The sequence below is a fragment of the Sorex fumeus genome, unplaced genomic scaffold (assembly GCF_029834395.1).
Source record: "Sorex fumeus unplaced genomic scaffold, SorFum_2.1 ptg000012l, whole genome shotgun sequence".
In the NCBI taxonomy this organism is placed as follows: Eukaryota; Metazoa; Chordata; class Mammalia; order Eulipotyphla; family Soricidae; genus Sorex; species Sorex fumeus.
Window position 1 is genome coordinate 1,280,779 of NW_026606069.1, and position 24,434 is coordinate 1,305,212.

At 43.0% G+C, this 24,434-nt stretch overlaps 1 pseudogene; it reads right to left on the bottom strand.

Annotated features, from left to right (window-relative positions):
* Positions 1-22,135: 22,135 nt before the first annotated feature.
* Positions 22,136-23,403, bottom strand: LOC130020457 (TAR DNA-binding protein 43-like; annotated as a pseudogene).
* Between the last annotated feature and the right edge of the window lie 1,031 nt (positions 23,404-24,434).

Here is a 24,434-nt window from a genome sequence, read left to right on the forward strand (position 1 = left end):
CCCCATCCCAACTGCCTTTTCTCCCAGCACGTGAGGCCAGCCTCCAAACTGTGTAGTGATCCTCCTGGCACCTTATCTCTACTGTCCTTAGGTGTTAGTCTCAAATTAGGTTACTTTATATTCCACAAATGAGTGCACTCATTCTATGTCTGTCCCTCTCTTTCTGACTCATTTCACTTAGCATGATGCTCTCCATGTCTATCCACTTATACGCAAAATTCATGATTTCACCTTTTCTCACAATTCGCTCTATTTATATATAACAGGTCAAAGCTATACTTTAAGCAGAACAGAGATAAAAAATAGTTTTACCAGTAGCAGAGGAAAACAACAGTAGATAAATACCTTATTAAGCACCAGATAGCTTGACAGTCACAGGTGAGAGATTGATGGACAGAGAACTCCTCTAAACAAGGTGCTCATGGCCCCAGAGATGCGGATACAGTACAATCAGCCTGTGTGTAGCCCTGAGCTTTATAACTGGCATTAACTTCAAGGTGAGAGCTCACCTGTCATCATCCATCAGAACTCTCTGCACAGAGGCAAATGAGTTGCCTGTCTCTTAGTACTTGCTGATTTTGTATTTGAATTTGATAATTGAAACATGAACCAGGAGTCTTCAGAGTGAAATTAACTCCTGGTATCAGCATTATGACCTCTCTCCCTCCTCCCTCCCTTCTTTCTTCCCTCTTTTCTTCCCTCCCTCCCTCCCTCCCTCCCTCCATCCCTCCCTCCTTCCCTCCCTCCCTCCCTCCCTCCCTCCCTCCCCCCCCTCCCTCCCTCCCTCCATGCCTCCTTCCCTGCCTCCCTCCTACCCTCCCTCCTTTCTTCCTTCTTCCTTCCTTTTTTTCTAGAGCCCTCTCCCATAGGCGCTGCTGTTGGGGAATTATTCCTATGGTTTGCATGGCAGTGAGGGCCTGACAGCTTGCTACTCAGGTTGAGCAGTGCTGATGGGAAACAGGTTGGGCTGTGTGATGCATCAGGATCATATTCAGGGCCTTGCACATCCCAGATAGGGGTTCTAGTACTTGTGTATTGCCCTGTTTCAGCAGTTCAGTGGCCACGAGGACATTCACACCATTGTGCAGTCATCACCAGTATCTTTCTCTAGAACTTTTTCATCTTCCAAAACAGATTCTGAACTGAGGAGCAGTAACTCCCCATTTCGCCCATCTCCCATCTTATTACCTTTGCTGTCTCGCACCACTATAGGTAACTCATATAAATGGTTTTGACTAAAATAAATAATTTTTCTACCTTGGATAGAAGAATAAGCTTTATTTCAGAGTTTGAGGGCTACCCTATGGGAGAAGTTCATGCATTCTGCAGCTTCTTTTTCAGATTAAAAACAGACCTTTAGCGTATATACTTTTGGATTTAATAGGGAAGGTGGTTACATTTGAAGTAAATCAGGGCAAAACAACACATTTCTCTTTTAGCAAGCTCTTGGAAAGTTCCAACGTTCGGGCTGATCAAAGACAGTACTTCCACTTTGGGAGGTCTGAAGTAGGAATATTTAACAATCATAACATATGTAAAAGAATGCCAGGCTCCAAAGCCCATTGTTAAAATGACCTGTTTTCCAGAAGACCTTGGAATTGTAAAGTGGTGGGGGTTATCTCTACACTTCAATTCTCAAAGAAAAACTTCTCTTTCTTTGAAAGAAGACAACCTTTGGGAGAATTTACCTCTGCCTAACAAAAAGTCATTAGTTTTTCTTCAACAGTGGAATCCTATTTATTTATAGTTGTTTGTGATCAGTTTGTATTGTCTTCAAGATTTACTCACACTGGAGCAGGTGTTAGAATTCCCCTTCTGTGTTAGTCTGCCTACCTCCCCACCGTGTGTCTTTAAAAAATAAGTAAGTAAGTAACTCAATAAATAAAACCTAAAACACCATGATTTACAAAGTTCTTAAGAATACAGTTGTTTCACCCATTTAATGTTCCAACACAAATCCTATCACCAGTGTGGTGTTCCCTCCACCAACATACCCAATTTCCCATCTACCTTACCCTAAGCCTGTCCTCTTAAGAGGCACAAAATTTATTTATTCATACTGCACTGCACTGCATTGTCCTCCCATTGTTCATTGATTTGCTTGAGCAGGCCCAGTAACGTCTGCATTGTGAGACTTTGTTGTTACTGGGTTTGGCATATCCAATACGGCATGGGGAGCTTGCCAGGCTCTGACATGCAGGCGCGATACTCTGGGTAGCTTGCTGGGCTCTTCAAGAGGGGCAGAGGAATTGAACCTGGCTCGGCTGGGCTGACTGCTTACAAGGCAAATGCCCTACCACTTTATTTATATATATTTATTTATTTTTGCTTTTTTGATCACACCCAGTGATGCACAAGGGTTACTCCTGACTTTGCACTCAGGAGTTACTTCTGTTAGTGCTGGGGGGGGGGGGCGGGGCGGGGGGACCCTATCGGATGCTGGGAATCGAACCCTGGTTGGCTTCGTGCAAGGCAAATGTCTTATCCACTGTGCTCTTGCTCCAGCACCAAGAGACACAAATTTAGTTCATATTGCTTGTTATTCTTATATAGTAATGTAAAGTTGCAGGCTATAAAATCAATACCCAAACGTCCATGGCTTTCCTGTATGCAAACAGTGAGAGAGAAGAAAGCTACATTAAAAAACAATCCCGTTCACAATTGTGCCTCAGAAAATCAAGTACCTAGGAATCGGCTTAACTAAGGAAGCAAAGGACCTGTACAAAGAAAACTACAAAATACTACTTCAGGAAATAAAAGAGGACATGAGGAAATCTAAAGATATCCACTGCTCATGGGTCGGGAGACTTAACATTGTCAAAATGGTAATACTACCGAAAGCATTGTATAAATTCAATGCAATCCCTATAAGGATATCCATGACATTCTTCAAAGAAATGGAGCAAACACTCCTGAAATTTATATGGAACAATAAGCCCCCACGAATAGCTAAAGCAATTCTTGGGAAAAAGAAAGTGGGAGGAATCAACCTCCCTAACATCAAGCTCTACTACAAAGCAGTACTAATTAAAACAGCATGGTACTGGAAGAAAGGCAGAACAGCAGACCAATGGAAAAGAGTTGAATACACTGACACTCCCCTCAATCATATGATCACATAATCTTTGATAAAGAAGCAAAAAATGTGAAGTGGAGTAAGGAAAGCCTTTTTAACAAATGGTGCTGGCAAAACTGAACAGCTACATGCAAAAAATGGGCTCAGATCTCTGCCTAACATCATGTACAAAAGTAAGATCAAAATAGATTAAAGACCTCAACATCGGATTGGAATCCATAAGGTACATTGAATACAAAGTCAGCAACACCCTCCATGATATTGAAGCTAAGGGTATCTTCAAAGATGTCATGCCACTGGCTAAGCAAGTGAAAACAGAGATAGACAAATGGGACTATATTAAACTAAGAAGTTTCTGCACCTCAAAAGAAACAATGACCAAAATACAAAGACAGCCGACAGAATGGGAAAGGATATTCGCCAAATACACATCCAACAAGGGGCTGATATCAAGGATATACAAAGAACTGGTTGAACTCCACAAGAAGAAAACATCCAACCCTATCAGCAATTTGGGCAACGAAATGAACAGAAACTTCATCAAAGATGAAATTCGAATGGCTAAAAGACAAATGAAAAAATCATTAATCATCAGGGAGATGCAGATCAAAACAACAATGATATATCATTTCACACCACAGAGACTGGCCCACATGCAAAAGAACAAAAGCAACCGGTGCTGGCGCAGATGTGGCAAGAGAGGGACCCTCCTTCACTGCTGGTGGAACTGCCGACTGTTTCAGCCCTTCTGGAAAACAGTATGGACGATTCTCAAAAAACTGGAAATTGAGTTCACATTTGACCCAGCAATTCCACTCCTGGGAATATACCCCAGAGAGGCAAAAAAGTATAGTCGATGAGACATCTGCAGTTGTCTATTCATTGCAGCACTGTTTACAATAGCTAGAATCTGGAAAAAAACTGAGTGCCTGAGAACAGATGACTGGTTAAAGAAACTTTGGTACATCTACACAATGTGGATTACTATGTAGCTGTTAGAAAGGAGGAAGGCATAAAATTTACATACAAGTGGTACTATAATGGAATGTATCATGCTAAGTGAAATGAGTCAGAAAGAGAGGGATAGACATAGAAAGATTGCATTCATCTGGATAACATAAATTAACAAAATAGGAGACTAACACCCAAGAATAGCCAAGATAAGTACCAGGCGGATTACTCCATGGCTTTGAGGACAACCACACATGCTAGGGGAAAAGGAAGCTCAGATAGAGAAGGGAGCACCAAATAAAGGGTGTTGGGAGGTTCCTCTCAGGACAGGAGATGTGTGATGAGAGTAGACTATAGTCTGAACAAGATTCCCACTCAATGTCAATGTCAATGTCCCAAAAGGAGAGAGAGAACAAAAGGGAATGCCCTGCCACAGAGGTAGGGTGGGATGGGGGGAGGGTGGTGGGAGGGATACTGGGACTGGTGGTGGTGGAGAATGGGCACTGGTGGAGGGATGGGTATTTGATCATTGTATAACTGAAACCCAAGCACAAAAAATTGTAAGTCTACAACTGTACCTCATGGTGTTTCACTAATAAAAATTTAAGAGAAAAAAGAAACCCTTTCATGAATTATTCTCAAATGTGTTTATATATTAGAGAATTATTTCCCATAAGAAAATTAAATAAAATTAATGAACCTCTAGGCCCAGAGAGACTGTACTGTAAGTAGGGCACTTACTTTGTATGTGGGAAACCTGAGTTTGATCCTTAGCACCATATATGACCCCTAATCCCCACTTGGAGTGATCCCTGAGTGCAGAGACGAGAGTAAGCACTGAGCACTGTAAGATGTGTTCCCAGAAAATCAACTAACAAAATCTATGTGTGTAACACTATATGATTTGGGGGTGGGGGGTGGTGTGTCACACAGCCAGTGGTGCTTTGGGGCTACTCCTGGCTCTTTTCTCAGGGCCATTCCTGATGGTGCTCATTTTACCAGGTTTGATTCTGGACATCAAACAGATTGAGGTCAACCACATCTGAGGCAGACATCTAAACCTCTGTACCAGCTCTTGGTTCCATGGTCCATGTTCATCACTTGAAATCAGAAATATACCGTTTATGTTCTGGAGTGGTCATGCTTGGGAAGTACATCCGGTTTTGCTCAGGGGCACTTCCTGACTTGGTGCTCAGGGAACCAAATGCGGTACTGGGAATCAAAGTTGGGCCACCTGTATGCAAAGCTTTCAAAATTTCAAGTATTTTTAAAATATATATGTGTGCATATATGGGCTGGCACTCCACTTAGCACAGCGGATACGGCGTTTGCCTTGCTTGCAGCTGACCCGGGTTTTATTCCCCCGTACCTCTCGGAGAGCCCAGCAAGCTACCCAGAGTATCCTGCCTGCTCAGCAGAGCTTCAGAAGCTGCCTGTGCCCTGTGGCATTTTCGAAATGCCAAAAACAGTAGCAACAAGTCTTACAATGAAAACGTTACTGGTGTTCGCTCAAGAAAATCGATGAAAAAAGGGAGGACAGTGCTAAAGTGTGTGTGTGTGTGTGTGTGTGTACACATACATATATAAATAATTTATATGATAATTTTTATGAGATGGTAATTTTCCTAACGGTAAGCCTTGAAATTCATTTTCATGGTCCATTGGTAATGGGGGTTGGGGCCTCATCTCGTTACTTCCTTGAGGATTTCTCATCAAAGTGCTGAGAGAGGTTGCCACAAGAGGCTGAGGTCGCGCTTTTATAGAGGGCTTCATGGGTGTGGTCCAGGTTCTGCAACCCCATTGGCCAGTGAGAATTCCATGTCCCACAACCCTGTGCAGAGAACACAGACATCACAATGGAGACTGCAGCCACTCCTGCTCATGCAGCAGTTGGGCCTGAGGGCAGCTCCCCACCCCCACCCCAGGAGCCCCAGAACTCCCCATTCCCCAAAGTGACTCTGAATGGCAAGACAAAGAGTGGGAATGGAGTGTCCTCAGAGAGAAAGTGCATGATTCTATGCCCTGACCCTTCCTGCCTTGACATAGTTTAGTGCACTACTTTCTCGATCCCAGAAATCATGTCAGAGATTCCTAACCTTAAGCACTATACTATATTTCTGCCCTCTCAATATGTGTTTCTAGCATTTTCATTCTAATCTCTGCTGAAGAGATAAACCCTTATAAAGAACACTTACTGATAAGAGCTTCCCAGGCTTCTGAATCTGAAATATCAGTCCTGTCTCTCCCTCTGTGGGCAACCAATAGTTCTTCTAATTGCATGATTGTTTTCAAGAGCAGCAGCATGTGGACATTCAAACTATTAGGGTCTGTGATATCACGAACGGGTGCAGGACAAATGGGAAAGTTCAATAGAGCTTTATTTCGTTCCAAGTATAGCGTCGAGGTACTGATTGATCAATCAATCAGGGTCTTCTCCCCAGAGAGAGAATGAAACCCTACATCTTTGAGCCCCTTTTATACCCTGAACCCCAACTGTCAACAGACCTATTCTCTGCTTGGTTGGACTTGGGGAAATTAGGGACGTTGTGGTTCTGATTGACTGCCTTTCTGGGTCTGTTAATTCAGTGATTTCCTTCTCTCCGCTATCGGTCCACCAACTGCTGAAGATGGTAGTCATTCCAGCTAGGTGGGCTTACGTGGGCCCTACCAAAAACATGGGGCCAGCATCGCTCCAAGGATGTGAGTACAAGCTTTGCCTACTGAAGGCCTGGATTTGATCCCTCGACCCCTTGGTACCTGAAGCATCCCAGGAGCAACTCCTGAGCACCCTGCCTGGAGAAGCACCTGAGCACGGTTGGGTTTGAACATTAAGCAAAACACATCAAAGGAAAGAGGACTGTTTCAGCCCTATGATACAGCAAGAAGTAGGAAATCGGTGACTGTACATTGTGTACTTGTGGGTAGGCTTAAGGACGGTTGTAGCCACTCACCAGCTATCCAGCTACACTGGACCCTAAGAGATATCCAACTCCCCCTGCACTACTGCAGTACTGGACTGTAGCTGGTTCTGGAAGTGGTTCCTCTCCTCAGACAGGTTGTTGGGAAAGTGGGGAGGCAGGTGAAGCCTTGATTCTATGTAAACTTTGCCATGCTTATTTGCCTCTTTGTAATTAACTGAAGTAAATGACCCTAAAATTGATGGTATTTTTTGCAACCTATGAACCCCACAAGAGGGCTTGGCTCATCAAAATTCATGTGAAATCTCTTGATTGTTGAATTCTTAAACATTGTTTTTACCAGGTTGCAGGACTGTGCCACAAATGCTGGATTCTGGCTGCCCAGAGGTTCATTACACTAGTCTTAATGTACTTTGACTTTTTATTTGTGTAACGTATTAAAATAATAATAACAATGTTGGTGCCTGAAAAAATGTAAGACAAATAATAAACAGCAAATTTTGGTGTTTCAAAAAATGGGTGGGAATGTATATGTGGTTTGGGAACATCAACACAGAATTCCTTACTTCCAGATATGTCAAAACATTTCTATATAATGGGCATATATAGTCATGTCTATTCTGACTTTAAGTCAGTTTTTATTCACTGAGGTATTCATTTGTAAGAATTATAAGTAGTTATTCTTCTAAATGCTAGGGTATTTCTCATTTTTTCCTAAATGCTGTTATTTATATCTTATTTTTATTTTTTTAAACTCAGTGGGAAAGAAGTGTTTTCTAACAAGTTTCTTTGAAGTCTAATATCTTATGTATTTTCTTGCCTTTCCACTTCTCTAGTTTTTGTTCATATTCCCTTGCTCCCCAATGCACCTGTCTGAATCTATGACTGGCTAATTATTATGATTATGATTATTATCATAATCATTGTTACTATTTTTGCAATTATTTATTGGAATTTTTTTGAATTTTACTACTGAAGTTGTCTTTTCTCAAAGAGTAATTTATTCAAGCAAATGGATCAGTATTGTTTGAGATAGCTTCCAAGAGTCTATCCCCATCTGGAAGCAAGCCTAGGATTTAAGGCATTTTCCACCTCGATTAATATATAAAACTTCAAAAGCATGGGCCAAGTAGTGATTATAGCTGATAGTAATATGTTGTGTACTTAGTGTTACTAAGAGAAATAGGTTTTAAAAGTTCTCAGTGCAGACACCCAGTTGTACATATTGGATGATGGGTGTGCTAATAAACCAAGATGCGTTATCAATTTTGTTTGTTGCATTTCTAGTTTTGTAGTTTGTCTAATACCCTCCCCTTCTATGTGCAGGGGTTACTCTTGGCTTTGTGCTCAGGAATCAGTCCTATTGGGCTTTGGAGTTCATATGTGGTGCCAGGGATGTAACCCTGGTTGTGTATTTGCAAGGCAAGTGCCTGTCCACTAATTCTCTCTCTGTCCCCGTAATCATTTTTGCCACATTGTAAAAGGGCTAAATTAGTTCCATTTGTCACAACTCTTCACGATTAAATGAAATTGACACTGACACTGACACTGTCCTACCTTTGTTCAACGATTTGCTCCAGTGGGCCCAGTAACATCTCCATTGGAGACTTTGTTGATACTTTGTTTGGCATATTGAATACATCACAGGTAGCTTTCCAGGCTCTGCAATGCGGGCAAGATACTCTCGGTAGCTTACCGGGCTCTCCGAGAGGGGTGCAGGAATTGAACTTGGGTCCGCCATGTTGGCTGCGTGCAAGGCAAACGCCCTACCGCTGTGCTATCGCTCCAACCCGAGTCAAGCATAAAAAAATGTTTAGGTTGGAATAGAATCTTACACTATGTAAGAAAATTAACTTAGAATAGGCTAGACCGTGATATTAGAACTGAAACCATAAAATGGAGAAAAAGATGTATAAGCATGCCTTCATGATCTTGACTTCAGAAGTTCCCAATGATTCAGCTCTACTGACAAAGAAAACAGAGAAAAATAAACAACTTAGCATTCATTACATTGAAAAGTGTTCTGGTATTTCTTCAGATGGTTGGTGATATTCCAATGCCTAGAGGAAGGCTGACAGAGAAAATTATGTTTTATTGATATAAATATATAATAAAATCCGAATTAAATTGTTTTCTTTAAAACCATAGTTTGCAAGAACTTACGAATAATGATGCTAGAGATTGAACCCGGGTTGTCCACGTCTAAGACAAGCACCTTACCTACTATACTCCCGCACCAGTTCCTGAGCCTTGCCCTGTAGAGGAGAAAAAATTAAGCAGAATTCATCAAACTACAATGCGTATGCACTGAGAAAGAAACTATCAGTAAACAAAAACATGTTCTACGAAATAGAAAAAAAAATTCACACATCACACATCTGACATAGAACTAGCATCTAAATTACTACTATAAAGAACTCACAAAATTCAGCAATAAAACAAATAACCTCAGGGGCTGGAGTGATAGCACAGCGGGTAGGTTGTTTGCCTTGCACGTGTCCGACCCATGTTTGATTCCCAACATGCCATATGGCCCCCTGAGCAACGCCAGTAGTGATTCCTGAGTGAAAAGCCAGAAGAAACCCCTGTGCATCGCCAGGTGTGACCCCAAAACAAAAAATTAAAAAATATAAAGAAGAAAATAAGATAACTGGGTGCTTCTACAAAACCTATGGAGATCCAGAGTAGGTGAATATGTGAGGCTTCCTTCAAAGAACAGAACAGTGCATATTGTTTGCTATTATGTGCTTCATCTGAAGATGTCATCATTACCTCTCTTCTCTTTTTAATGTTGCACTTGCTTAGGCATGATATGCCCCTAAGGTGAGTACCAAAACTCACGGATATCTGCAACATCATGCAACCTGGCAGAACGCACTGCCAAGGACTAAGAGACTGCGTCTGTGTTCAAAGGTGAGAACAGAGAACCTGCCTGCCCTATAGGTAGGAAGCAGCACGATGCAGGATTTTGTGCAAGCCAAGCCTCCAAGCTCCCTGCCATTTGCTCCATCCTCTCTTTGGACCTCACTAATGAAAGTCAAACCAAAGATAGCATGACCAAGAATTTCAGGAGGGCAGTCCCAGAGGCACACGACTGTTTCAGTTAACTTGTTTAGACTGGATTTGTTGGAGACGAACTGCAAAATTGAATGTTTCTGTGAAAAGTGTCCTCAGGAAGTGTTGGCAAAAATACCTCATAGGAAAATAAAGAAGCAATGTGGGGGGAAAAATGAGTGATTCCTGAGTGCAAAGCCAGAAGAAACCCCTGTGCATCGCCGGGTGTGACCCCAAAACCAAACCAAACAAATAAACAAAAACAAATAACCTCATCCAAACAGAGGGGAGAGGAGTTGGGCAAATATTTTTCCATAAAAGATATAGAAATGGCCAATAGGAACATAAAATGAAGTGTTAATTATCATCAGGAATTATCTAGGGAACGTAAATAAAAATGACAAAAATATCACATTACACCAGTGAGGATAGAACATATGAAAGCACCAAGTGCTGATGGAGTTGTAGAAGCAAAAAGAATAAAGAAAAAAGAAAACCCCCAATCCTTCATTTTCTCTTGTTGTTTGCTGTTAGGGATGGAGAACTCTCTTGGTGCTCAGGCCATACAACTGGTTATGTGCTCAGGAGTCAATCCTGGTGAGGCTTGGGTTGGGGGTTTGAGGGAGGACGTAGATTGTGCAGGGGCTTGCATTGGTATAAGTTGTTGGCAAGGCTAGTACCTTACCCCCTCTACCATTTCTCTCGCCCCAACCTTCTCTTTTTGAAGTGAAAAAATACTGGTTCAGCCTTCCTGAAAAGGCCATGGAGATTTCTCAAAAAGATCTGCCATATGATTCAGTGATTACACTCATATCTCTTTCCAAAAACGTACAAAAACACAATTTGAAATGAGATATGCATACCTATGTTCATTGTGGTGCTTTTTTTTTACCACAATCTGAATACAACGTAGTATTCAATAGCAGATGAGCAGAAAAAGAGAATATGAAAATGTATATCAATGCAGTACGTTTACCTCTCAACTGTCAGAAATTATGAAAATGTGCCCTTTTCTTCAACATGCATGGAACCAGAGGGTGCCAATATCATCACAATGAGTCAGAAAGAGAAAGTAGAGTCTGTACAATCTCATTCATTCCTGGTATATAAACCTACAAGCATGTGAATAGCAATTTTTAATGAAAATAAACCCTCAGGCTTTGATGAAATAAATTTATTTTCCATGACTGTCCATTTATATTCAGGTGCAAAATCATCTATGTATAGTATGAAGTCTGACACCACTGGGTATGCCATAAAATTATAGGTTTAGTACAGAATTATATATTGTATATATTTACCTTTGAAAACAGTGATTTAAGTATTGTTAATTATATGGTTTCTTGCGTATAAAGTTTTAAATCATATACATCACCAGAGTGTCCAATTTCCTCCAAGCTCTATGAGAGAGAAAGAGAGAGAAAGAGAGAGAGAGAGAGAGAGAGAGAGAGAGAGAGAGAGAGAGAGAGAGAGAAAGAGAGAAAGAGAGAACTCTGACTTTATTTTTCACATCTATTTCATTCTTTTTTGGGTGGGGCATATCTAGTGATGGTCAGTTCTTATTCCTTCTTGGTTTTACACTGATCACTTGTAGTGGCCTCAGGAGTCTGTCTATATTATGTGCTAGGAAGAAGACCCATGTGCACAGTAAGCATGTCACCGACTGTACTTTTGCTCAGACCTCAAGTATTCTGACTTTAAGGTCGCAATGTATGATGCCCTCTTAACTACATGGAATTTAAATGTGCATAATCCAGAAATACATATAGCATTCTTATCAAAGTACCAAGCTTTACCTTTTACAACACAATTATAACTGATTATTTCTCCTATTAAAGCTACTTCATGATCCTCTATCACTATTTAATGGCTCAGGCGCACCTAAGACAATTGATTTCTTTTCCTTCATGTGTTTCTAGGCTGATTTCATGAAATACCATATGCTTACATGTTTATATAGCATTAACCAGAACTTTATCACAAGACCACACTCAGATAAAAGGCATACTGGAAAAAATAATCCAACCTGATCAGTAAATAGGCACTGTCACTGTCATCCCGTTGTTCATCGATTTGCTCTAGTGGGCCCAGTAACTTTGTGAGACTTGTTACTGTGTTTGGCATATCAAATACTTCACGGGTAGCTTGCCAGGTTTTGCCGTGTGGGCGAGGTACTCTACATAGCTTGCTGGGCTCTCCGAGTGGCGCGGAGGAATCGAACTCGGCTCTGCCTTGTTGGCTGCATGCAAGGCAAATGCCCTACCTGCTGTAATTATAGCAAAGTACGTATACATTTCAGAGGAGGAGATATTGAAGTTTAGAAGCATATTTAACAATTCTACCACATCAACTCAAAACAAAATTTTTTCTTACCTTAACTATTAATAAGACCATTAATATTTTTCACCAAAAGCTTTGTCTTTGTTAAGATCATTACCAAAAAATGGGGAGAGAAAGATAGTTTAGCAAGTAGGCACTTGCGTTAGATACTTTAGCAGGCAGACACTTAGCTTGCACATGGTTCATGTAGGTTCAATCTCTCATACCCCATATGTTTCCAAAGCACTGCCAGGATTGATCCGTGAGAGTAGAGCCAGGTTTGAACCCTGAAAACCACTAGGTATGACCCCAAAACAAAAAATTAAAAAATATAAAGAAGAAAATAAGATGACTGGGTGCTTCTACAAAATCTGTGGAGACCCACTGTAGGTGAATATGTGAGGCCTCCTTCAAAGAACAGAACAGTGCATATTGTTTGCTATTATGGGTTTTATCTGAAGATGTCAACATTACCTCTCTTCTCTTTTTAATGTTGCACTTCCTTAGGCATGATATGCCCCTAAGGTGAGTACCAAAACTCACGGATATCTGCAACATCATGCAACCTGGCAGAACGCACTGCCAAGGACTAAGAGACTGTGTCTGTGTTCAAAGGTGAGAGCTGAGAACCTGCCTGCCCTATAGGTAGGAAGCAGCACGATGCAGGATTTTGTGCAAGCCAAGTCTCCAAGCTTCCTGCCATTTGCTCCATCCTCCCTTTGGACCTCACTAATGAAAGTCAAATCAAAGATAGCTTGACCAAGAATTTCAGGAGGGCAGTCCCAGAGGCACACGACTGTTTCAGTCAACTTGTTTAGACTGGATTTTTTGGAGACGAACTGCAAATTGAATGTTTCTGTGAAAAGTGTCCTCAGGAAGTGTTGGCAAAAAAACCTCATAGGAAAATAAAGAAGCAAAGTGGGGGGGGGGGGGGGGGAGGAATGATGTGACATCCTAAACATTTTCGGAAGAACCCTGTCTCACTATGTTCAGTTGATCTCTATGTCAGTTGGTTATACCTCCAAGGTATCCTCACAAAAATGTAAAACAGTTTACTGGTCTTCAATTTTGGGATGGTGTGTAAGAACATACATTCTCAGGTTTCCCAGCAGCATGGCGGTGTTCACTTGGACTGGCAGATAACATTTTTGTGGAGGAGAAGGAAGTACTGGTTGTAGGAGAGAACACAAAATCTGAACCATCGTTGCACTAAAGAATGATAAAAGGTACAAGGGAATGAAGTCCCAATGCCTGTAATGGTTACAGTGCCATAAATATCCCACACTGAGAGGCTTCACTTAGACTACTTTCCACCATAGGTATTTTCAGACAGTTGGAAACACTGAAAAGTTATTTGACGGTTACATCTACACTGTGGATATTTGTACTTCTCCTTCAAGGCAAAGATGGGTAGTATCAATAAGAGAAAGAATTTCTATGAACTGACCAAAGAACAAATTTAATTGAACCAAACAAGATGACATTTCCATTCAAATAAGCTATTCATGGGTCTTCAAGATATTCGCTTGTTCTTGTTATGAGCCACATCTGGCAAAATTGATAATGGGGATATGAAGTAAGGATGATGGAAGACACTGCATGCATAAGGACATGTGCAATTTTCTGTTGAGTAAATATAAATTTAATCCAGTTTTAAGCAGTATTCCTCTGAGTATTATTATTCTGGGTCTGTATCTTTTCTCTAATCCATTCTACTTAAAAGATATTAAGCAAAACAGAAGAATATTTAGATTAATCAAAAAGTTCAATATTGATCTACATTTGTTTAGTACCACACGCCTTATTTATTTACATTCATGAAATGAATATCTATTTAATATTTTGTGTCTGTGTTCTGGGAAAATGTCTCAGTTATATTCTATATGGCTTCCAATACAAATACGTCCTTTACCTAATGTCTTATATTATCCAGAGATATTTCATTCATTGTTTCCATTGACATCCTGTTCAACCTTTATATATTCACTCACTATAACTTCCCCATCCCATTATATAATGCCCAAAAAATGGGTACACTGTTGAATTAGATCATACCCAAAGTCACTTGCAACTTCATATTATATATTGTTATAAAGAATAATTTTCTAAAGAATTAGTACCGTTTCAAATCAAGTGGACCTTTGTCATAATGCTTAGATGTCATGATCTTTATCATTAAAATTTTTCAAACAGTATCTAAATATTTATGTATTTAATTGATGATGACTAGAAGGGAAGAAGAGATGGAATAAGTGGTGTGGAGATGGATATAATTCCTCCTTTGGTGGTTTGCATGCTGTACTATATACATTTGTCAAATTACATACTTGCATCTGTAACAAAGAATGTTATAAACATATCACCTCAGTTAAATATTGAAGAGTTTGAAAAGATGAAACCTGCATTAGAAAGCGAGGTGGTTGAGACACCTTTAAGAGTTAATTTCAATTTCTAAAGTAGAAACCTAATATGAAAAATAATAAAGTAGAAATGAAAAGTAAAGAAAGGTGAATTACTTGGATTGTTTTTTTATGGTCTAAAATGGGTCTAATTTAGGAAATTAATGGAGTAACAAAACAAACCTGTGTTTCTGGATGGCAAGACAACTGATTGGAAAAATCATTTTCAGAGAAAAGCCTGGAAGTAAAAATTGTAGATCTAAGTTTTGCTAGTCAAATAAAAATTTAGACAAATTGAAAAAAATATGGATTATGCTTGAATCTTTTTTGATCCCATGCCCTGCAAAGCATCTTTGGTGCTTCATCTTTTTATTTTATTTCTTTTTTTTCCATTTTTTAAAATTTTCATTAGTTAAACACAATGAGGTACAGTTGTAGATTTAAAAATTTTTTGTGCTTGGGTTTCGATTATACAATGATCAAATACCCCTCCCTCCACCAGTGCCCATTTTCCACCCCAATGGATAATATCCCTCCCACCCCCATCCCCATCCCACCCTGCCTTTTGTTCTATCTCTCCTCTTGGGTGTTGTGGTCTGCAAAAGAGGCATTGAGTGGCAAATATGTTCAGTCCATAGTCTACTTTCAACAAGCATCTCCCCTCCTGGGAAGATCCTCCAAACACCCTTTATTTGGTGCTCCCTTCTCTATCTGAGCTGCCCTTTTCCTAGAATGCCCAGCTGGCCTCTAAGCTATGGAGTAATCCTCCTGGTGCTGATCTCAGCTATTCTTGGGTATTAATCTCAGATTTTGTTACTTTATATTCCCCAGACAAATGCAATCTTTCTATGTCCATCCCTCTGTTTTTGACTCATTTTGCTTAACATAATACTTTCCATGTTGTACCACTTGTATGTAAATTTCATGACTTCATCTTTTCTAACAGCTACATAGTACTCCACTGTGTAGATGTACCAAAGTTTCTTTAAACAGTCATCTGTTCTTGGGCACTCAGGTTTCTTCCAGTTTATGGCTATAGTAAGGAGTGCTGCAATGAACAAACAAGTGCAGATGTCACTTCGACTATACATTTTTGCCTCTCTGGGATATATTCCCAGGAGTGGTATTGCTGGCTCAAATGGGAGCTCAATTTCTAATTTTTTGAGAATCGTCCATATTGTTTTCCAAAAGGGCTGAACCAGTCCGCATTCCCACCAAAAGTGAAGGAGTGTTCCTTTCTCGCCACATCCACGCCAGCATCGGTTGCTTTTGTTCCTTTGAATGTGGGCCAGTCTCTGAGGTGTGAGATGGTATCTCATTGTGGTTTTGATCTGCATCTCCCTTGATTAATGATGTAGAACATTTTATCATGTGCTTTTTTGCCATTCTGATTTCTTCTTTGAGAAAGTTTCTGTTCACTTCATTGCCCCATTTTTTGATGGGGTTGGATGTTTTCCCGGGACCCGGCTTGCTCGCATGGTTGTCTTTCATCTAGTGTTCTGCTAATCCTATTCTGGATGACTTCAGATCAACACACTCATGTTATTCAATAAACTCCTGTCTTCACTGAGCTTTTTCCCTTCTGCCTTAGTACTTAGTTATTCTTCTTCTTCTTCTTCTTCTTATTCTTCTTCTTCTTCTTCTTCTTCTTCTTCTTCTTCTTCTTCTTCTTCTTCTTCTTCTTCTTCTTCTTCTTCTTCTTTTTTAAATCCTCCTAATCTATTTCATTGCCTTTTCTGTATAATCCAAGTATCTTAAAATGAAAAGAAAATGAATTTCTCATGAGATGTCTGGCACTGGAACAAAGTGTATTTTTTTAGAAGACCAACAGTTATATAAATAAAAATATCAAACAGAAATTCAGTATCAGAATCGATAATTCAATAATTTCTCCTTTACTGCCTTGGCAATTTCTAGTGACTGCTTGGAAGATATTTATGATGCTTTTATTTCAGAAATCATTGAATCAAATTTGGGATAAATCCTGCAGCTGAAATGTGCTCAGTCTAGCTGCCAATCACATATCTGTCAGACACATGAGTGATATGGATAATGTTTGTCATGAATGGTGCATCCCCACTGACTAATACCAGTCAAGTAAGCCCCTTTCTCATATTTCTCTCTAGGACCAGGATGCCACTAAGGCAATTAATTACAGCCTACACAGCAATGTAAAAGCCAGGAACTTTGACAATAAAAAACCATTTCAGCAGTATATCCCTTGTTTTCTGGAATAGTCAATGGAAGTGAAATTAAAAGGAAATGAAAATAACATGTTAAGGGTGTTGAAGCAATAGTACAGCGGGGTAGGGCGTTTACCTTGGATGCGGCTAACCTGGGTTCGATTTCTGGCATCCCATTTGGTCTCCGGAGCACCACCAGGAGTAACTCCTGAGTGCAAAGCCAGGAGTAACCCCTGAGCATCGCTGGGTAAGACCCAAAAAGCAACAAAAAAAAAAAAAGAAAAGAAAATGACATGCTCAGGATTTGCCCTTAAACAATTAACGATCACTTGGTCGACAAGCCTTTATATTAGTCTTTATTTTCTTATTTTCATTTTTATATCAAAGTCTTTAACAATAATATGGTGAATTGGCTACTCAGTTGCAATTTTTCTATTATTTTATCACCTGTAAAGAAGTTTAGGTAATCAACTATTTTCATCAACCTTATTTGAGACTAAGAACTCCCTTTTGTTGACTGATTAATGGCAGTGTATGAAGAGACGATTAGCTGTAGTTGGGCAGTGGTTCTGTATCTCCCTCATATTCTAGTTTTATATACTCTGCTGTGGCCCCTACTACCGTTCGCTCCACACTGATTGAGGCCAGTGATTAGTGGCAGAGAATAGGAGCTGACTTCCCACAGCCAAGCACCACTCCTCACCATGCCCGTACCCTTCACCCTCTGACTTTCCACAGCCAAGCAGCACTCCTCACCGGGCCCTTACTCTTCACCCTCTCTCTTTCTTTCATCTCAGTCCAGCGCCAACTCTACGACTTCCTCCCCTTCACCCACCTTTCCTGATGAGGCTGAGATCTGCTCCCCCTGAAACAAGAACAAAATTTCATTCTTAGTCTTCTTAAGTGGAGGTTTCTCTGCATCTCTCTGCATTTTTAAGATGATTATTGGGGTTGATTTGCTGTCCAAACATCAATTCTTTTCCCATTCTTTGCCAGCTGGCTATGCTACTCTCATCTCCTGCTCACCGCTGTTATGTGGTGGTTTGGAAACAGCCTTACTCACTGGACTGGACTATCAAAACTGTGGCATGGTTTTGCTCTCCAGCATCTGCTATCATCAATAAAACTTCATTATCCTTGTAGTTGACTCACCTAATATCCTAGACTTTTGGTTTTGTGATCTCTACTCTACCTTAGCAATCTGATACCTGTGTCATTTCCTTTCTCCAAATGCTGGATCTGCTGAAATAATCAACGCAGACATTCCCTCTCTGACAAATCTTTTGGTCTTTTTGGTTTGCTGGTTCAAAGACTTCCAACAACCCTGTGCTGTGACAGCACCTGATCTTCCTGTCCAAATTTGTACCTGTCCTCTTCTGTCCATCAGCTTCCTCCTGTCCTTCTCCTCTCTCCTTGGTACCTAATTTTATTCATTCTCTAAAATTTTGACTCTTTAATTGAAACTATTTGTATATCCATAATGTTATGATGTTATATGAACCTAACCAGTCTCCTTTCTAGCTTGGGCATAAGCATAAAATTATGCAATTGAAAATTGCACTGACAAAGATAGTTGGAAATGATCACTCTAAGAACTGCTTGCTGAAAATAGGTAAAAGAACAAATAGGATAACCTCTCAGTATCTGTGTTTCAAACCATAATACCCAAAAGTGGGAAGGGGCATAGATGGGGGGGGGGGGCAGACAGAGACAGACAGAGATGGGGAAAAACAGGCAAAGCGAGAAAGACGGAAATTGCCAGCTGTAGAGAGAGGCTTGTGGGGGAAGAGTGACGGGAGGGAAACTAGGGACACAGGTGGTGGGAAATGTACACTGGTGGTGGGATTGGTGTTGGAACACTGTTTGACTGAAATCTGACCATAAATGGCTTTTCAACTCTTTATCTCTTGGTGATTCAATTAAAGAAAGAAGAAAAGAAAATGCATAACTAGACAGGTTGTTATTATGAAAAAAATCAAGGCACTGATTCCAACTCTCATTGAACACTTGCCAGAGACCTTATCAACCTTGTTTGGTTGTTATTTGTTTTTATTTTGGGGCATCACCTGGGTATGCTCAGGCCACTCCAGGCTCCGTGCTCAGAGATCACTGTGCTTAGGTGATGATATGTGGTGCTGTGAGCAAACCAGGATCAGCAGTGTGCCAGGCAGGCGCCTACCCTATACAGTCTCAAGCTTTTAATCCAAGTTTTAAAAGTTAAATTCTGCTGTTCTACTTTAGTGATTGTGAAATCCATTCGTTTTTCCCCTGTGTCTTTTTCAGGAGGTGGTCTGGCCTCCCAGCTCAAAGCTGTAAAACTTTGACATCTTTCAACCTAAAGAAACTGTCTGGAGCTAAACCCACCCACCCTATCCTCTCCAACCCAATGTTTCATCAAAGGCATAGTTCTTTTGTCTGTGTCAGCTGCTTCCCCTTCCTCAGGAAGCCTTACTCAGATATCTCTAGGCATTATTTGTCAGTGTTCTTTGTCAAGAACACTGACAAATAATGCCATATCGTCTCTACTTGGTCTATAGACTCTTTTAAAGGCTCTGTCATATCAGTTCTTTAATTGCACTTTCACTACATTCTCTTTCTAGATAACCTCCTCTCCTTTCTATCTGTGTTATGGTATCTGTGTGATGATAACTATCAAGACATTATGGGAAATTATTCCTCTTCCATCAAAGGTGAAACAGTATATCTAACTTTTACCCAGACCTAACTTGCATAATTTAGGGTCACCTCAACCATATGTGAAACATGTAATCGTTTTCATCCCCTCACATATCAATTAAAGTTTCAACTTCTGTATTTTTATGGATTTAAAACCACAAACCACCTAATTGTCTCAAACCAAGAATCTGGTGGTTACCTTCACCTTCTAGTTGTCCTTCACCCATTCTAAATAAATCATATGCAAAGTCTTATTCATTACTCTTTGGTATCTCAAATTACAGTCTTATCTTTATTTCGGTTAGTCTTTGGTCCAACTACTATTACAAATCTTTGAGATAACTTGAGAATATTAGTGGGCTTATTACGTACACTTTTTCTTCTTTCTTTCTTTCTTTCTTTCTTTCTTTCTTTCTGCCTTCTTTGGCTGAGGAATAGAAAAAAAGAAAGTGGCTTACATATAATGTGAAAAATTCACTGAGACTCCTAGATGTAATCAATGTCTCAATTAAAATTTAGAACATTTCTATTATTCAGAAAGTTCTTTTGTATGCTTTTCTAGTCATTCTTTGCCAAATAATCCTAGACTGGAGCAAGTAGCCCGGGTTATTATACCATAATCTGTTTTGCATTTTTATGTATTTCTAATTTCAAAGTATGCTGCCTTGTGTCCAGTATAAGGTTTATAGAATCCCAGGGGTTGGAGCTATATAGTGCAGCTGCGCCAGGGTTCAATTTCCAGGACTCCATGTGGTCCCCAACGCACCACCAGCAGTGGTCCCTGAGCACAGAGCTAGAAGAAAGCTCTGAGCCCCAACACCAAAATGAAAGAAAAGAACATAAAAGTATTTATAGAATTCCATGAATAATTCTTTTGTATCAGGGAGAAGCATTCTATTACAGGGATTTATCACAATTTGTACACTAACCAGTGGATAAATATTTGGATGAGTTCCAGTTTCTCTAAAGCTGATGTGTATTTTTATACAGTTTGTGTATACATATGCTGTCTTATCTTCTAGGGAGAAATACAAATGGAGTTGCTAAGTATGTATTTACATTTAATTTTCTAAGGAATTTGCCACCATCACATTTGCTGCCTATTTATGAGGATTCCAGTGGCTTGCATTCTCACCAACTATAAAATTATTGGACTTTTAGATTTTAACCTTGAACATTTTTTCTTTTTTTTTAATTTAAATCAGTTTTATTTCAGAATTTCCAACATTGACAACTCTTATAAAAGCATCCGAGCACAGGGTACAAGACCACCAACAGCATCCTAGGGGTGGGCAGGCCCCAGGCCCCCCCCCGCCCCCCCCCCCCCCCGCCCTCACTGGCGACTCAGCTCCGAGATTCCTGTACAGCACACAAGCTCATCCCACCAGCGCCAGGCCACATGACCACACCGACAGATCAGGAGCAGGAGAGGACACGAGGACAGACACCATACAGCATTCACAGCAGTTGACAAGGGGGCGGGCAGATACAGTATCGTGTCACTAACACATTCAGCTAACGTTGGTTCGCTAATAGTAAGACTCACTTCAAGTCTTCCAACAGACGTGGATGTCCTTTGAATGCAAGAAACGTTCGTACGTATGTTATCTGCTAACATGGCTCTCCGCACACTCTCGCACCAAAGCCACAGGTTGAGAGACACATCTCGCCCAGTTAAAGAATCTCCATTATGCACCACCAAGTCTCTGCACGCGCTCTCCTGTCCTCGCTCATACCAGCCTCTCATGCCCCGGCACCACCATCAATCCCACACAAGGTTTCAGAAGTTCAGACAGCCTTCTGGTCCACAGCACAGCCTTGCCGTCACAGCGTTGATCCGCCTCCAGGAAAGAAAGAGTAGCGGATAAAAATGGGACACCCACCGTCAGAGACACAGCCCGGCGGCGTGGGGACGAGCTCTTGCGTGCGTGGGCAAAGCAGCGGACAGAGCCCCACGGCGCAGTGAGTACAGCACTCCTGTCAGTGAGTGCTTCTTCCACAGACGTTTGAAATGAGATGAACTGCAGAGATTAAATGAAGGCTTCATATCATACTCTCGCATATGAGCGGAGACAAGTGTTAAGAAAACACACAGAAAGAAAAGAACCAAACATTGCAACACCACGATCTCCAGGGACCTTCCTACGGAGAAAATCCGTATGGTGGGGTTCAAATTAAAACGAGGAGGAAAGAATGCAGCTCTAACCAATGGGTTCCACTTTGAACATGCAAATAATTCAGGTGACAAGTCCAGGGATAAAATATTACAGGAGAAGCTTCTTGATAGCAATTGTGGTGTTGGTTTACCCGTCAGGCAAACAGCAGTTCACTTTCAAACACTCAAGAGTTCAACCCGTTATGTAACAAAACTTAGAAAATTCCTTTAGCTTTTCCTCTTTTTCTAAATGAAAAATGTCAAAATTACTGCTAAATATACTCCACACCAAACAAACCAATTTTGAAAATTCTTAGTGCATATGTATCTTACAATATACTTACCGTGAGTTTAGAAAAATTTGACTTCCCACCAGTCTTTAGCGTCTAACTGACCAGCCCAGCCTACATGCCCCAGCCCGACGACTTCGAGTCCATGCTGGAGCTGAAGTCCATGCATTGAAGCCGCTGCCCGAGCCCGCGTTGGAGGCCGACCCCCACCCGATGGCGGCGCCCGAGTTGGAGCCGCTGTACTGGTTGTTCCCAGAGCCAAAGGCCTGGTTGGGCTCTCTCTGCATGTTGGCCTGACTCTGATTGTTCCCTGATGGGCCCGACTGGTTCTGCTGACTGGCCAGCATCCCCATCATGCCCCAGCTGCTCTGCAGGGTGGCCTGGGCCGTGGCCCTCATGGCCGGGTGGACGCTGAAGGCGCTGAAGTTCATCCCGCCCCCCATGTTGCTGCTCTGGTTGTGGCCCAGCCCCGCCCCGCCGCCCCGGCTGTTACCGAACCCGCCCTGGTTCCCAAAGCCACCCGGATTACCACCAAATCTTCCACTTCTCTCTAACTGCCTATTGCTATTGTGCTTGGGCTCCGCGTTGCAGATATGCACGCTGATGATGCCTTTGATGATCAGGTCCTCGCCACACAGGGACTGGGCCACCTGATCATCTGCAAATGTGAAGAAGGCAAACGCCCCCCCCCCCCCAAGGGCTTGGGGATGAACACATCGACCACCTCCCCGTACTGGCAGAAGAACTGCCGCAGCTCGTCGGCAGTCAGGTCCTGGGTGCAGCGGCCCACAGACACCTTCCTGCTCCTCAGAGGCTCATCCGGGCTTTGCTTAGAATTTGGAAGTTTGCAGTCACACCACCGTCCATCAATCATGTGTCGCTGGGACATCACCTTCACTTGGGTCTCATACTCCGTGAACCGCACAAAGCCAAACCCTCTTTTGGTGATCAGTCTTGATATCTTTTTTTTTACCTGGACCATGAGGACCTCCCCGAAGGTGCTGAAATACTCCTTGAGGTCCTGCTCGGTGGTCTTCCAGGGCAGGCCGAGCACGATGGGGTCGGACGTCTTCTGCACGGCCCTTTTCACCTTCACCTCCGACGAAGCATCAGCCTCCTCCATGTTCCTATTGTTATCTTTGGGGTAGTTGACCACGTAGTCCCGGTTGCCCCAGCCCACGTCGGGCGCGTGCAGGATGCCCTCCACCAGGCGCGCGCACGCCGCGCATGCACTGCGACACGGGGTTCCGGTAGCGCAGGCTGCAGGCGCCCGGGAACTGCGCCGTGACCGTGGACAGCAGCACGGTGCCATCGTCCTCGGACGGGATCTCGACGGGCTCGTCGTTCTCGTCCTCCTCCGTGACCCGGATGTACTCGGACATCTTCGCCCGCTTGGCGTCCGCTAGGTCGCTCGGAACCCACGAGGCGGCGCGCGCAACGACAGCGCCCACGACCGCTCGCTCTCGGCTCGCATTAACCTTGAACACTTTGATGTATTTATTATTCATGTCCGGGGCTCGCTCTGGCTCTCTTCCCCATGCGGCGCGGCCCCCCCCCCCCCCCAGGAGGAGGAGGAGGAGCAGCGGCGGCGGGTCGGGGTCCGTCCCCGGTCCCGCTCGCCCGCCCTCCAGGAGCCCCGCCGCTCGCGAAGGGGGGGGTGCTCAGGGGGTCGCTGAGGCGAGCCGGAACGAAGGTCGCCAGAGAAGTGCCCTGGTTGGTCGGCGGTGTCTGTCGTCTGCGGCCGGGTGGGAGGCGGAGGCCGAGCGCCCGCGCGCGGGGGTGCTGCTGTCTGTCGGGGATCGTTCTCGACGTGGGGTTCATCCCGCCGGGGTTACGGCGGCGCCGCAGCCTGGGTCGGGCCTCGGGCCCTCCCGGGGGAGGGTGAGCGGGTGCGAATGGTCGGCGTGGCGTTCTGTGTGCCGCCGGCCGCCGCTCCCCCTCCTCCCCCCGGGGGAGGTCCCCCGGCCCCGGCCTGGCGCCCGCCGGCTCCCCGTGGGCCCGTCGTGATCTTCCAACCGCTCTCTCCCCGCTGCCGCCGGCGGCTTTTCTGCCTCCCTCTCCGTCCCGAACCGCGCCGTCAGTCCGTTCGCGTCCATCGCCTGACGCCTCCCTCCGCCGTTGCCTCTGCGGCCCAGGCCCGTCCGGCGTCTTCCCTCGCCTCCCCCGCCGGGGGCGCGTCGCGGCCGTCTCGGTCGCGGCCGCGCCCCCACCCTGTCCCAGGTACCTAGTGCGTTCCAGCGCGGAGGTTTAAAGACCCTTCGGGGGCCTGCCCGTCTGCCTCGGGGTCGGGGGCGGATGGGCCCATTGGGGAGCCCCAGCTCCTCCAGACCCCGCCCCGGCCTTCTCCCCGCCCATTCCCCCCGGGTGTCGTATTTCTATATTCTTCGTGACGTGACTATTCAAGTATTTTACA